A 16,343-nucleotide genomic window follows, 5' to 3' on the forward strand; every position below is an offset into this window, starting at 1 on the left:
GATTGGGCCAAACTGAGTCGAAAAGTCCTATACTAAAATTCGCAATAGTTTTTGCATTATTAATTAAAATATGTGAATTAATGAGCGCGTTGGAAAGCGATAAGTCGGTATCGGCAGGCATGTACGACGGATTACTTGTGTACGCTTCTTAGCAATGAAGGTATCATCTAAGCAAGAAGTGACAGCGTGACTCCACCTCTCGCTTAGATGATGCTTTTGTTACTAAGAGACGTACACAAGTAATCCGTCGTACATGCTTGCCGATACCGGCCTACTGCTTTCCAACGCGCTCATTAGCTCACATATTTTAATTAATAACGCAAACACTATTGCAAATTTTGCAAAATGGTATAGAACTTTTCGACTCAGTTTGGCCCAATCTACCTTCACACTTCGGGTGTGTCAAAATTTTTAGGACACCCTGTATATATATATGTAAGGGAAACTCGAATTCAGCGGAGAATCTGACTTTAAAATTAAGATTAGAGACTCTCCGAGAGATATCCTGTGTATCATTCTGGGACGCTTTGTACACGTCGAGTTATATAAATGGGAGTCGATAAGCTCGTGTGTACACGATAGAGCGCGAAATAGATCACGCGATCATTTTGACTGTATGTAGATTATCTGTATAACTTGCAGATCTGCCGTTTCTACACGAGCCACAATGTATGCAAACTCACAAGTTTCGCACTTGGAGATTTAAAAATGGGAAAGGAGCCGATCTCGGCGAAGATCGTGCCAAAATCATATAAAGTTTATTAGACGAGAGAGCGAGCTTTACCCCGGTTCTGGAGAACTCATCCATTAATCCCCTCCCCCTCCCCCCCGCTAATTCTACAGCGCGTGATAAAGTATAGCGGAGCTGCACGATAATTCTCTCTTTCTAATTTTACGTGGAGAATCCAAAGATCGGAGGAACTTAATTCGAGAATGCAAGCTGGCTCGAGACGATCAAAAATTGTTCCACTCCTTTACGGACGATGTGTGTGTATCCCTTGAATTACCAGTGCGATCAGATCGGACGTGCGTGTGTCGTCCGTCATCTTGCTTATATACAGGGTGTCTTAAAAATTTTGACACACCCGAAGTGTGAAGGTAGATTGGGCCAAACTGAGTCGAAAAGTCCTATACCATTTTGACAAAATTCGCAATAGTTTTTGCGTTATTAATTAAAATATGTGAGCTAATGAGCGCGTTGGAAAGCAGTAGGCCGGTATCGGCAGGCACGTACGACGGATTACTTGCGTACGTCTCTTAGTAACAAAAGCATCATCTAAGCGAGAGGTGGAGTCACGCTGTCATCTCTTGCTTAGATGATACCTTCATTGCTAAGAAACATACACAAGTAATCCGTCGTACATTCCTGCCGATACCGGTCTATCGCTTTCCAACGCGCTCATTAGCTCACATATTTTAATTAATAACGCAAAAACTATTGCAAATTTTGCAAAATGATATAGGACTTTTCGACTCAGTTTGACCCAATCTACCTTCACGTCGGATGTGTCAAAATTTTTAGGACACTCTGTATATCCGCCGCTTCGTATAGAATTTCAAAAGCGCAGCCCACCGATAACCTGACCCAAACCGAGATTCGTATAACCTGTATTCGTGTCAAGGCAAGAGGGGGACCAACACTCTCGCCTGGCCTACATCGGCCGATCAAACTCCAACCCTCGCCGACTTCAACCCCGTTAGCGTCTCATCGTTCTACCCTCTTCGACGTTCCGCCAGCGTTTATTTTTCTTGACTTTGCGTATCATACGTCGTGATTAGAGATGAAAAGAGTAGTAAAAAAACAGAAACTTTGGCAAAAAAATCGTTTTTTACTCTCCCAAAAATGGGTTTTTCAACCTCATTAATTATTCAGAATGTCCATTTTCAAAAATTTATAGCGAAAATCTAATTTTCGAAAATTTAATTTTAATGCTTACTTATTAAATTTTGAAGCACGACTTTGAAAAATAAGCATCAAATTTATTAAAATTAAATATCAGATTCCGTCCTGTGTTATTCTCATTTCTGGTCCAAAATAACAAAAAAGAAAAACAACAATTTAATTATGCTTGAAAGAGATTTCTTTTTTTTTATGAAACAAAATTAAAGACCATTAAAAAGTACTATTGAATTATAAAAATCAAAATTAACCTATTTTAAAATATTCAAACTCAACTGATTAAACAAATGAAGTAGTAATCAGCTTAGCTATATCCACTGAAATTGTTTACTGACCCAGTAAACAAAATTAATTTAATTCCTATACCATCTTCTGTTTGAAGAAAACTGGCACTATCTGTCAAAATTATCAAAAGAACAGTTTTTTTATCCAAATATATCGGTTTTTTACTTAGCTTTTGTTTCACTTTTAGAAAATTTGGTCTTTTTAATTTCTAGCCGCAGTGCATTAGAAGAATATTTTTTTCAAAAATTATTATTTCCATAATCATGACCTTGTTTTTCAGTGATAATGGGATTGATTGATAAGAATTGCTTCGCCGATTAATTCGGCACGATCGATCGAGTTATCTCTGTCCTCTGTCATTTTTTAATAATTTAGTTTAATTAAGAATAATATTTTTTTTCAAATTCCAAATCGTACTGCGTCAACAATTTCGGAAAGTTTGAAATTTCAAGAAAGCTGTTTTGATGTGTTTTATTTTATATTCAGTATTTTATTTTTTATTCAAAATTAACTATATTGTTAGAAAATTAATTTATTAATTTATATATATATATATATATATATATATATATATTTTTTTATTAATGTTTTTAGTAAACCACATAATATCTCGAATGTGACATCAACATGAGAAAGCGCTATTTCGCTTTTTTGATTTTGCTAAGCGTCCTTTGTCAACAAAGCCCGAAAACTAACCGATCACGTTGAATCTGTTGAAAATGAGTCACGCAGTAAGATTGTGCATGCATGCGTGCGCGTGATATCGCCGCGCTACGATAAGGAAGAGTTTGGCGCTTTTTGTCGAACGAAGGATTAAGTGCGTGTATCTACCAGGGTGGTATGTTTTGCAGACCTGCATCTGGGTGTGTTGGCACGTGTGTCTACAGGTGAACTAACTAGGTCGGCGTCCTAGTTGACGGAGGGGTTGGAAGGGGCGGCGGTGAAAGAGGGGGATGATCGCCGGGCCGGCCACAAGTTTACCTGAGGGTGATTAGCCGACGGCGTACCTTTTTTTCGTTCTCGACGGAGAGTCCGCAAGCGACGATATTTCAATTTGTCTCTCTCGCTTTTTCTACGCCCCGAAAGAATTTGTCTGAGATTCCTCTAAAAACATTATTCTCAGACATGATTTTAAATCATCAACTGGATTATATCTCTTGATAATATATAGCCATGTCGAACGTTTCATCCTTATTTAGAGAGAGAATTAAAGCGATCTTGGAGAAATTCTATCCTACATTCCCGGGTTCCTTGAACTTTCGCGGTGGAAACCCGCGAAAGCGATCGAACAGGTGACTCTTCGCAAGTGAACCTAGTCAGATACAGAGACATGGCCCAGTTTAGACTTGATCCGTCCAAGGTCGTGCCACGCGAAAAGATAATTACGTATTTGGGTCACAGACGAGCGGATATCTGCACGATTTGTGGTCTCGATAGTACAGACAGGTACAGGTATATACACATGTGTATACAGGGTGTGTCAAAAATCTGGATACACTCAAATATCTCGTAAACGTTGCATATTTTAGAGAAAAATATTTCAGACAAAAGTTGTAAGGCTTAAAAAGACGCATTTAATGACAGTTTTAATTTGACCATAGGTGGCATTGCCAAAGTCAGGTGGAGATTAACTTAAAATTTTGAAATGGAAATTCCCATCTTTTATTTCATATTATTGTAGCTTATCTTGAGAGCTTTTCAAAAACTTTAATAAAGTATTTTTTTATTAAGTATTTTTGGAGTCTATTTTAATCTTAATTTAACATATTTGAGTATAAAATATCTCGTAAATTATTTAGTTTTCGATAATTGTATCGTAATTCTTTTATGTACAGAATAATAAGATGAATCAAATGGTGTAAAGAAAAAATAAATAATTGTTATAAAGAAATACACTGCAAATAATTGCATAATTTTTTATAAAAACAATTATTTTCTATATTGGACACTGGATATATAGTAAATGTTTCGTCCGACAATCATTACGATAATAAATTTATCGTAGCGGCGTGGAGGAATTAACAATCTCTTTTTTTTGACAATTGAAATAATATATATTTATATCCATGAGAACACGCCCGGTTTTGCTCGTCTCGTGACTGACAGCTAACAGCTGACAGCTGACATCTGACAGATGTATCGCGCGTGCCAAGTATTACAGCCAAGTATTACAGTCCTAATAAGATTTTAAAGAGCGCAGATTGAAGAGAGCAAATCTCTCGTAAAAGGGCTGACCGTTTCAGGGACTTTAATAACTTTCTATCTTCATTTAAAAGTCGTTCCATTGAAGAGGATAGAGTTTTACAGAGAGTGAGCTACTACAATGACATATATATCGTAAACTTGGATCATTATGATAAACGCAGTCGATATCTTCCGCGCGATAGTCTCTTTCTCTCTCTTTCTTTCTTTTGATAGTCATCTTCAGAGTTTCAGATCGAGATCTCTAGTCGCAATTTCATGCACGATATTCCGCCGTGTTATACGGTCGTAAGCAAACACCGCCCCGCTCTGTCATATGTGACGTGAGCTCCGCCCTCTTCTTCCGTATATTTCGGATGAAAGCACTAATTCACGTTTTACAAGAGAGCCAAAGGCGCACGTGAAGGTGAAGATGCCATCCGGCTGCGCTTTACGGAGCGACTATGGCGCGGATGTCAGTGTTAGCGTTGTTCGAACGCCGCTGTTTCGACGACCGCAACTTGCGCGACACCGACTCTGCGGCAGCTATTATCCGGAAATTCGTTGCGAGACGCGCGCGTGGATTTGTTGTTTGCCAAGGACGAACATAAATCAAGCCGGTACTGTAATCGCGATAGCTGTAACGGCGCCGGTGGACTTCTCGATTTAAAAAGGATTTGGGCAATAATTTTACGGATGCGTAATATAAATCGGTCAGTTTTTCTCATTACTAACTCACTACACAGACGATAAATCATTTAATTATATTTCGAGAAAATGCAACTTTATTTTTGATACACAAAGATTATTAGTCACTCAATAATTGAGCTAAAATCGATTTTTGGAAGTTTTAAAGTGTGACATCTTTCTTTTTTTTTCTGAAAAAAATTTATGACTAAAATTTCAATTTTTTTTTTCTCCATCACTTTATACATTGCGAGAGAGGCATAAGCAACGATTAATAATGTTAATAAAGTAATTGATTTATCTTCATGTATCTTGATTTATCTTCATGTATTGATGTCACAAACAGAGGCATATGCACGATATAATAGATCTATCGTTCGTGCTGTCATTGAGATTATAGCCGGCCGCTATAATCTTGATGAACTGCTTCAGTTACATAATAGACTATGTATTCGATCAAGGATAAAGGCCCGACGTCAGCCTCATCATTGAGGACTGACTTTATACCAACATTCTTTCGTGCCTAATAGCCGGGATAGGATCTTTTATTACCGATATCGCGCGATAAGGATCGAGATGGCATTCTGTCTTTGCGTATCTCCCTCGGGACTTTTTTTCCCCGACCTCGGGCCGGCGTGTTTGAAGCCACTTTGAAGCCTCGAAGAGGGTAGAGGCCAATGGGGCACACCACCAGCGTGCACCTGTACAGCGCCGGTATTCGGGTCATGCATCTCGGCCACTTGTACTAGGTCACTACCTCCCTCGTTCGCTTCGCATACCCCGGTCCTTCTTCCTCCTATTCCCCTCTACCTCCGCGCGAAATTCTGACTCGTCATATGTAGGCGGAGGTGATTCGGGAAACTAACTGTGTGTCTGAAAGAGAAATTTTAATTAATTAAAAAGAAAATCCCAAATATGACAGGCTTCTATGTAGTTTAACTGGATTGCACCTGCAATCGATTCTGGGTTACGAAATAATGAACATGTAGGAATTGGTGACCCGGCGATAAACCGGGGGTAAGTGATATAGTGTTGTAATCGGGGATGCGTGCATCCAGCCAAGGCCAGATTGGAGCTGGTTGACAACATATGAGAGCGAAAGGCGAAAGCGCGACGACAAGTGCTAAGGTTATACATCAAAGATATAATCGGCGTGAGAATAATCTTCATACAATCTTGATAATTTTATGATATTAAGGACTTATGCATTTAGAATTTTTAATTTAATAGAAGTTTAAATTGAATCGAGATGCCCTTCATTTGGAACTGAAAAAAGATAAAATTTTCGATTAGACTTTCACTGAAGATACCTCTAGGTTACAAGAATATTTATACAAAAGGAACTAAAAGAAGAAACTAAAACGTGAATACGTTTAAAATCAGTGTGGTAGATTGTAAACAATGTACTCTGTGACTCAATTCACGTCGACACAATGTCGAATCTGCTCTCGTAGCGATCCCCCGTCAATCATGTGTAAATACAACATTTTTTATTCAACATAGCGGACGGCCGTTCTCGTCAATCCGGAAAATATCGAGAAACTCGAGTGGTGGAAAACTCGATTAACCCGGCTGAGCGATGCTACCGTTTTCCTATAGCACCTGGCATCGGGCGGGCGGGAAGGGATCGCGTCGCGGTGCCGCGCCAGCGGGAGACCTTGAAGGTATTTGAAACCGGGGCAGTGTCCCGAGGAGAGGTCTCACGCAGTCGCAGAACGGAGCTATATAACACCGGGGTTGTCCTACATAGAGGCTATCGCACCACCAAACCCCGCGTGCTCGCGTAATCTAGATCAGAGCCCTACGTTCGGATCCACCATCGAGAGAGCGCGAACCTTCTTCGTTCGTTATTCATGCATTTTTTCTATAGATGTATCATCCCTTGCCGTGCCGTTATTAATACCCCAACTGACTTTCGTTACTTTAAAGGACTATACAGGGTGTCTCAAAATTAAATTGATAAATTTTAGGTTATAAAGGATACTTAGGTTATAAAGGTTATAAAAATATTACCAAAACAAGTCAATTTCGTCAAATCCGTGTCGGTAACTGAGCCATTTTGGCATTAGAGAATATAGGGAAGATAAATAGATAAATTTAGAAATGTCCAGTTGAGGCCTGAAAACATCCTAAGGAATGAAATCATACGTAGAGTGACTTTTTGCTTTTCTCGAAAATTATTTGAGATATCAAAAAATATTTTATACAAAAATTTCATGATAAAAATGTTTCCCCTCTATTTAATCACATTAATAAAATTTTGAAAAAATAATTTGTTTTAAAGATTTTTGCTCTTGTTAGTCTTTTATCCTCTAATGTCAAAAGGACTCATTTGGATACAGGTTTATTGTTTGATTTGGTGTTCTATATAACCACCTGAAGTTTGTCGATCTAATTCTGGGATACTCTATATACTTCAAACATTTAAGTAGCTAAAATTGAACGCAACTAATAAGATCTCTTCCATCTTTCTCTCTCTCTCTCTCTCTCTCTCTCTCTCTCTCTCTCTCTCTCTTTGTCCAAGTATCAATTTTTTGGAAGTTTTAATTTTAAATATTCAATAAATATTACCGATTTTTCATGTTCAAATCTGTATTTAATTGTTTTCATACAAATTTATGATTGATATACTTACTCTATATCAATGGTTCCTCGACAAACGATTCCTCAAACTGTCGATGGGAATGCTTTCCGATATATCATAATAGAATCCGTCAGCTGCACATAATGGGGACGAATATTTGAATCGGATCATCTTAAATTTCGACGATGTCCATTTGTTTCCTTCTTCCTGTCTTTCTTCGATTGTACTTCTCGTTGTTACTTCTATGAGAGTATCGGAGATTTCGAAATGTTTCAACAATTTAATACCAATTGAGCTGATATAAGCTGATATAAAAAGTTTTCTATATTACGTCACTTTAATAAAAATTTATTTTAAATTTCCTGACACTTGTTTCTCTAGAAATATTCAAGCACTAATGGTTCTTCAATAATTAATGAAATATTAATAAAATAAATCTTTTTTTTGATAAGAATATTCGATTTTTGGGATATTTATCTTGTGATCTAAAATACTATTATTTGTTGTTATGCTTTATTACTTTCGACAAAACATGTAGTATGATTCAGCCAATACCTGCACACGCGGCAATCCAATAACCACGTTGTCACACTGGATAACAACTCTACGGCGCATATTTTTTGAGAGAAAAATTTCCTGGAGCATAATAAGCTAGAAAAACGATGGCAAATTTGGAAAGATATTCTATCAAATAAACTGTCGACAAAAGTGCAACCCGAGTTCTGTTATATTCTGTTATTTTTTCAAGTAAAGTATATTAAATTCCGGATTTATTTGCGATTTATTTGTCTGTTGGTCTTAACTCTCTCCCTCCTTTTCTTTCGGCTTTGCTTTTCTTTCTTTTCTTATAACATCTTCCTTAATGAATTTTAGAAGAAATGAATTTGCCGCATAAGTTCAGACGTGTCTAGCTCCATGTCTGATCATGGCGTTTTTTTTTCTATCGGCAAACTTTGTTGCGGATAATGAAAAAGTTGATACGGGCAAGTTGCAATATTATTAATGATTGCTTTAATTTTTTTCATGTGCAAATTTTTATTTATTCTTATTCCTTTATTTTAATTATTCTTCTTTAATGTGTTTATTGAAAAATGCAATACAAGTACAAATAAAAAGCATTAAATGTATTGCATTTTTAATATATCTTATTGCAATTGCGATATAATAATCATCAAGGTGTATATTGTTTCCTAAACTATGTAGATATATATTTCACTTTAAGAAATTTTCAAGATCTGAAAACGATCGCAAGCTTTTGTTACATGTAGAAGATCTGTAGCCATGTCATCAAACACAATTTCGTTCATTAGAATCCAGGAAGATATACAGAGTGTCCCAAAATTAAATGTCAAAACTTTAGTAGCGTGTGGGAGATCGATAAACTAAGAAAATAAAATTTTTTGGAGTTCTTTACAAAAAAGTTCTTTAGATTTGATCGTTTTTGAAAAAAATTTTAAAAAAAGAAACAAAACAATTTTTACCAAAAAAACTTAAAACAACATTAAAATTATTAGGCTTATCTTATTTTTTCATTTCTTTATTATTTATTAAAATAATAAATATTTAAATAAACAGGACATTTTTATCTCATGATACTTTTCGATAAATCTGATAATTTTAATGTTGTTTTAAGTTTTCTGTGATAAGAATTTTTTAATTTCTTTTTTGCAATTTTCTTCAAAAAAGGAACAAACTTTTAAAGAATTTTTTTTTTAATATTCCTCAAATGTTCCAGAAGTTAATTCCCCAAATGTTGCAGAAGTTTTGACATTTAATTTTGAGACACCCTGTATACATATACTATTCTCATTATCTTATACTTCTACCATTTTCGGTAATAATTATCGTTCTATGTCCACCGGACAGCAAGCGTGATTTAAAGTAATAGTACAATGACGGGGTTCCCAGGCTCCCCGCTTGCCGATATTATCACGACATACGAAAACAAAATTGCATGCATACACACGTGTATTTCAGATCGATCTGAGAACTCCTGATCGTCACGCGACATATTACTCTCGCTTCTTGTCGCTCGTCCCTTTCCCACCTTTGCCCGCTCAAGTAGGACGCGGCAAAGTATATTTTCCGCTGACCTAATCTGCTTGAAAGTTTCCTCTAGAGGAATCGATAAGATAAACGGACATTGCCCGACACGGCACGAATCAATCTCTGCGACTTTTCCGGTTCGGAAAAGGCAGTTCTCGGACTAGGGTGTGCTGAGATATCGTTGCTTCGACGAGATCACGGATTCTCGATTGAAATTTCTTCTACCTCATTGACGTCGCGAAGATCGACTGTCGTTGTAGCCAACGTGATAATCAAAATGCAGATACGCGCGAAAATATCTCCCGGAAGTATCTCTAATATAGTTTAATAAACAAGGCGTGTATGAACGGAAGCATGATGTTCATACGCGCCATAAATTTTATTACTTTACTAAAATATTAAGGTCAGAGATATTCAAGGGAATTTTATATCATATTCATCTGGATCGTGAAAATAACTTCTACTAAAATCCCCGCAATACTTATAATCTGAATAGCACTTGTCCCTTGCCGCCTGTCCATAATTGTCATACATAACATGTCTTGAAAAGATGTTTCGGCTGTATAATAATAATAAGGAAAAAACTGTTAAAATTTAATGTTTAATATTTCTTACGTTTATACTGTTTTAAAAACAAGTAAATAAATCCGGATTATAAAAAGAATTAAAGTATTACAAAATAATATAGTCTTTAACGTCTTTGTAAAAGAAAATAGTTGTAATTAATATTTTTTCTAATTTATGACAAAAATTTTTGATCATTAATATTAATTTATAGTAGTAATTTGCAAAAAGAGAGAAAAAGAGTAATATTTTTTTTACACTTTTTAATAAATAACATTTAAACAAGTGAGTGGATCTAAATCAAGTTATGCACAAATATTTATTCGAGTTTTCTTAAAATTTTTATTTCATTGACAATGTTTTTTCGTTCAAATTTATAATAAGTGTTAGAATACACGATTTCTCATAAGAATCGATATTAACTTTAAATTTAAATAATTTCCCAATCGTTAAGAAAATTGTGCTCAGGTTTTGCACAGATATTTAGAAGAAATAATAGAAGCAAAAAAAAGAAATAGAGCCAACGGGTACATGGTGTTCCCAGGCGGTCACCCATCCAAGTACTGACCATGCCCAACGTTGCTTAACTTCAGTGATCGGACGAGAACTGGTGCTTTACAACGTGGTATGACTGTTGGCGATATTAATTCTTTCGATTACCGCACATCTACATAATGTTGTTCAAAAATTTTGCGATAATTATAAATAAAGTAGATTTTATTATCACAATGATTTTTAAGCATATATTTGAAAAAAATATTAATATCAATAAGATTTTGAAATTAGCAAAAAAAAGGAAATATGCCAACGGTACATGGTGTTCCTAGGCGGTCACCCATCCAAGTACTGACACACCATTGCCCAACGTTTCTTAACTTCAGTGATCGGACGAGAACTGGTGCTTTACAACGTGGTATGACTGTTGGCGGTATTAAAACTATCCATTACTGCAGATATACATTAATTCATCCAAAAATTTTGCGATAATTATAAATAAAGTAAATTTTATTATCACAATGATTTAAGCATATATTTAAAAAGAAATGTCAGTAGAAGTCTACGAAATTTTCATGCTTTTGACATATGACATATATATCCTTAAGCATCAATTTGAAAAAAAACATCAACATTGATATATTTTTTAAATTAGCAAAAAAAAAGAATGCCAACGGTAACATGGTGTTCCCAAGCGGTCACCCATCTAAGTACTGACCATGCCCAACGTTGCTTAACTTCAGTGATCGGACGAGAACTGGTGCTCTACAACGTGGTATGACTGTTAGCGATATTAAAACTTTTCATTACTGCAGATATATATAAATTCATCCAAAAATTTTGTGATAATTATAAATAAAGTAAATTTTATTATCACAATGATTTAAGCATATATTTAAAAAGAAATGTCAGTCTATTAAATTTTCATGCTTTTGTCAGTGTTATGACACTTACATCTTTAAGTTTTATCCAAAACGAAGTAAATTAATAAGAATTCTCCGGCCAGGCGATTATATACCTTCAATAACAATTTTTTATGGCTCCATGCGTAACATATATAGAGCCTCGAGAAAACTGGGTAATTTACGCACGAGGAATCTCGATGCGGAACTTTTTCAGTGAAATGTCTCTCGCAAATAGTAAAATCCAAGACGTTATCCGCACTCGGTGCGCAAAGCCTTATTGCAATGCGCTTCCGCTGGATCCGACTATGTATATTTGACGGTGAAGGAGAAAGGGAAATTCCGTCCTCCGACACGCTATTCCGAATTGCGAAAATTTCAATCCTCATTCCGTCTTTCCGTCTTCGACAATGCTTCACTTCGACGTATACAGGGTGATTCTAAATAAATAAAAAAAAATTTAGAAGATGATTCTGTGTAGAAAATTAAGGTCTTTCATATAAAAAAAACATGTATTCCTACATTCCTCTCTGAAGAATTATATTCTTTTAAAAGGGATGTAACATACATTTATTATAATTTTGTGTTTTTTTTTGTCCATTTCTTCCAATTTTTACTATAATTTTATTTTGCTTGCTTTTTTTATTTTAAAACTTAATTTCTCATAATTTGAAACTTATCTCATTTAATATCATGCGGTGCATGATAATGTATTTTATTTTTTTTTTCGAAAATTATTGATGTTGCAAATAAAAAAAATAAAAAAGTTTCTAAAAGAAGCAAGTTTTCTAACGCATATTTTTAGATGATTACATTCCGGTCCATTAAAAAGTTCTAAAAAAAAAAAAAATGAATAAGAGTTGCTAGTTTTATCCTCTTATAACGATATGCAAGGATTAAAAAAATATTAATAAATATCTTTTTTACTAGTGGAAAACATTCATCAAACTTCGTTTTTTATCTTGTCCAAAATTTAGAAAAAGAAATGAAAACCTAATTTTTACTTCTCTCTTGGGAGGCATGTAACTCTTCAGGGGGGGGATATAGGAGTTTATGTTTTTTCATTTGAAAGACTCCCATTAATTTTTGACAAAACATTATCTCCTAAAATTTAGAATCTTTTTGTCCTCCTCTTTTCTCTCTCCCTCTCAGTGACACATGAAGCGTACAATAAATTTTTTCGCTCTTTTTTATTCTCAATGGAATGATGAATGTCTTTTACCGCCGAGTTCGAATATTAGAATGGAAATAATGCGTTTCGTAAGTTCATTCGATAACTGTACGAATTATGAACCTCGTATATCGTCTCGCGAGAAGCTGAATTTAACAGCATACAAGACGACATAAATTTGAGATCCGTGCCATTCCGCGTTACAAGATACATAAATTTTAAAACAAGGTAGAGCTACGCATTTCTATCATTTAACGGAGAACTCTGAAGAGATGAAGTGTCTCCCGATAAATCGTAAGCGAATGAAATAGAAATCAATATCAATAGGTATAATCATAGGTATAATAAATATAAACTATCCTTGTATTAAAATTATTAATACACATAATATTATTTTGCTGTATCTTAACGTTATCAAAGTAAGAGAAATTGTACGTTTTCAAATTTTCAATTTTTTTTTTCTTTTTTAACACAATACGTTTTCTCGCGACGCTTGCGCGATTTTACTCGTGTTAAATTTTTCCAATTACATACTCGCGTGTAATATCTTCTTGTGTGTATTTTTGGCGGATTATCGAGAAACATTTCAGCGTCGTTTTTGCATGATGAAATAGAACGTGGAAGATAAATAGTCGGAGCGAGAAGCGAAATTGCGAAATTTACGCGACGCAAAGATGTCAACTGCTAATTCATGGCGCGGCAATTACACGACGTTCCTCCCCTCTCTCCTCTTTTACCCTTTAGTATTTTTCTCTTATTCTGCCGTCGATATAGGAAGGATTCCGATATGTCCGAGTACGTGTTGCGGTCCACGACACTGTCAGCGGGTATCCGAGCCCATAAGACGCGCTCTCATCTTCGGCGCTCTATGGCAACATCACGGCCTTTACGATTACTTCTTCGTGCAGTCTTGTGACAAACGAGGTATTATTGAGCGCCCCTTATGTAACATTCTCGTGATTAGAACACGTAGTGTTGAAATTGAATACAATCCAGAAAAAGCACAGCAGACGAATTTCCAAGAAAATTTTATTACAGATAATTTTTTAGAATTTTGCGTAAATTTAATCTATTCAGAAATATTTAGTTAGAAAAATGATTGTTATGGGACGATTTTTTTTAAATTAATGAAAATGTTCAAAAGGTATTTTAATTCCAATTTTTCAAATGTATTATTTGAGCTTCTGTCACACGTTTGAATAAGTTATGATTCTCTTTTCTTAATGATTCTGTACGTATAATATATAATATAAATTCCATCTCGAGAAAGAAGGAAAATTTTTAAAGAATTTTTGAAGACGACCCAGATCTTAAATTAATCAATCATCTAGTTCTCATTTAAATTGGTTTATCCTCAATCTAAAAATTTAAACTGTGAAATGAAATTTAGAATCTCGCGATAGAATTAACGACGTGACACATTTTTGTTTGCGGTCATTATTTTATTTATATATTCTCGATATAATTTCAGAGACGTCGGTGCTCCAAAAAAAATTTATTAATGGATATATTTAATTTTAATTAAGATATTCTCTCTTTTGAAATGCTCTCTTAAGACACATGCTTTAGAATAATTGAATCTCAAGAGAGAAATATATTCGGAAAATGTGTATTTCTCTGAAATAATAGCAATATATATATATATATATATATATATATATATATATATATATATATATTAATAGACAAAAACAGACTCTCTTCTGCCATTATTCCGTCTGTCTCGTAATTAGATGTGATAATGCTAACCTTCGCTGAACAGCTGTGGAAACTGTAGGCTATTTTTCCTATCTCGCTAAACTAATAAAATATTTATAAATGTAAGTGTGACGTAGTGTTGATCACAGCTGTTTTGCTGCTACGTAGATTGAACTTAGTAAAGAGCATATTGACTTATCCAATAGACCCTAGATAGTGAAAGTGATATGCAGAGAGACGGTATTGCACATGCGTTGCGTCTATACGTGTACGCGCGTGTGCGAGTGTAAAAATTTGACATTTTAAAATCAGTGACTCTGCGATAATTTGCGCTATCATTAACCGATCCGACCGGACCTTGTTTCCATAGTGAACGATCAAGAGCGATCTTTTGATCATTTTTTTTTTTTTTGCGCCGAATGAAGGCCGTCAAGGAAAAAGCGTTATTAATGCACGACATTTTTGAGATTAACTCGACTTCTGTCACCGAGAGACAGCTACATTTAAATGCATTTAACTTTAAATCGTTTTTCTCGTTCTCCCGCGTGATAGATTTCGAATGAGTAAACTGTAAAAAAAATTCTAGGGAAAAGAACGTGAATTGTACAAAAACAATTAATTCAACAAATTTTATTCAAACTTATAATTTTTATAAAATTATGTATTTATTATTTTTGTATTTTATTATGCATTTATTTGATAATATTTGTTTTATAATATTTATTATAAAGTTTATATTATTTATTGTTATTGTTTATAATTATATTATATATTTATTTAATTTATATTATTCATTATTATTATTTATATATATATATATATATATATGTTTAATTATTTATTATTATATTTATTATTATTTACTATTATATTTATATTATTATTTATATTTATATTGTTTATATTTATATTATATTATATTATATTTATATTTATGTTATATTTACATTATTATTATATTTGTATTATATATATATATATATATATATATATATATATATATATATTATTATTTATTATTAATTTTATAATATTTATTATAAATTGTGAATTTGATGAACCATTTTGATAAGAGTTGTTACAAAATGAAAAACTTCCACAAAGTGAATTTTGTTTTTATTTCATAATGAAGGAATTTTGTTGTTTCATACTTGTTTAAAATATAATCATTTTTTGGAATACACCTTTTATATTTTTTTTTATTAAAAATAGTTTTTCAAAACAATAAACTATTATTTTTATTAATAAATCTTTTATTAATAAACAAATATGATAGGCAAGGTTGTAAAAAGAATAAGAAAATTGATTAAAATATGCGCAAAAGGGCTGCATATCTGACAAAGATGGATCAATTATTATTTTTCAATTATCGTATTTCAGTTTTTAATATGATTTAATAATCAACATGATATAATTAGTATGATATAATTAACTACAAGTCTTTATAAAAACTAAATAACAATTCTAAATGGAAAATTATATACATATTATTATTATCGATATAAATTGTGGGAAAGAGAAAATATCAGTAATAAATAAGTTTGATTTGCAACTATGTAATATGTCATTTTACATTAATCGGGAGAGATCATTGAGCGACCAGAATGTTAATTTAAATTATCGAAAAAAATGTTTATAAAATAATCACGCAACATTGGTTGAAACTTTATTGGCGGCCTTGTCTCGTTGAGAGAAAATCTGCATGATATTGAATGCCGGAGAAATAATAAAAAAAAACACACACGTGCGAATTGCTTAGTTGTGTGGCCGGGTGTGTTTATCATCATTATCAATCGTTATTATACGTTGCGTTACGAAACTGGTTCTCCA

General features: G+C 33.8%; 1 protein-coding gene, 2 non-coding genes and 1 pseudogene across 3 annotated transcripts in view; 1 reads left to right on the forward strand and 3 right to left on the reverse strand.

Annotated features, from left to right (window-relative positions):
• LOC126857137 (neuropeptide SIFamide receptor-like) overlaps window positions 1-16,343 on the forward strand; it is a 45,518-nt gene that overhangs the window by 11,231 nt on the left and 17,944 nt on the right. The window lies entirely within an intron of this gene.
• LOC126857190 (5S ribosomal RNA) lies at window positions 10,766-10,886 on the reverse strand. The gene has a single exon (XR_007688462.1). It is a non-coding gene; the product is annotated as a 5S ribosomal RNA (ribosomal RNA).
• On the reverse strand, window positions 11,050-11,174 carry LOC126857192 (5S ribosomal RNA; annotated as a pseudogene).
• On the reverse strand, window positions 11,411-11,531 carry LOC126857191 (5S ribosomal RNA). The gene has a single exon (XR_007688463.1). It is a non-coding gene; the product is annotated as a 5S ribosomal RNA (ribosomal RNA).

Source organism: Cataglyphis hispanica, chromosome 20 (assembly GCF_021464435.1).
Source record: "Cataglyphis hispanica isolate Lineage 1 chromosome 20, ULB_Chis1_1.0, whole genome shotgun sequence".
Lineage (NCBI taxonomy): Eukaryota > Metazoa > Arthropoda > Insecta > Hymenoptera > Formicidae > Cataglyphis > Cataglyphis hispanica.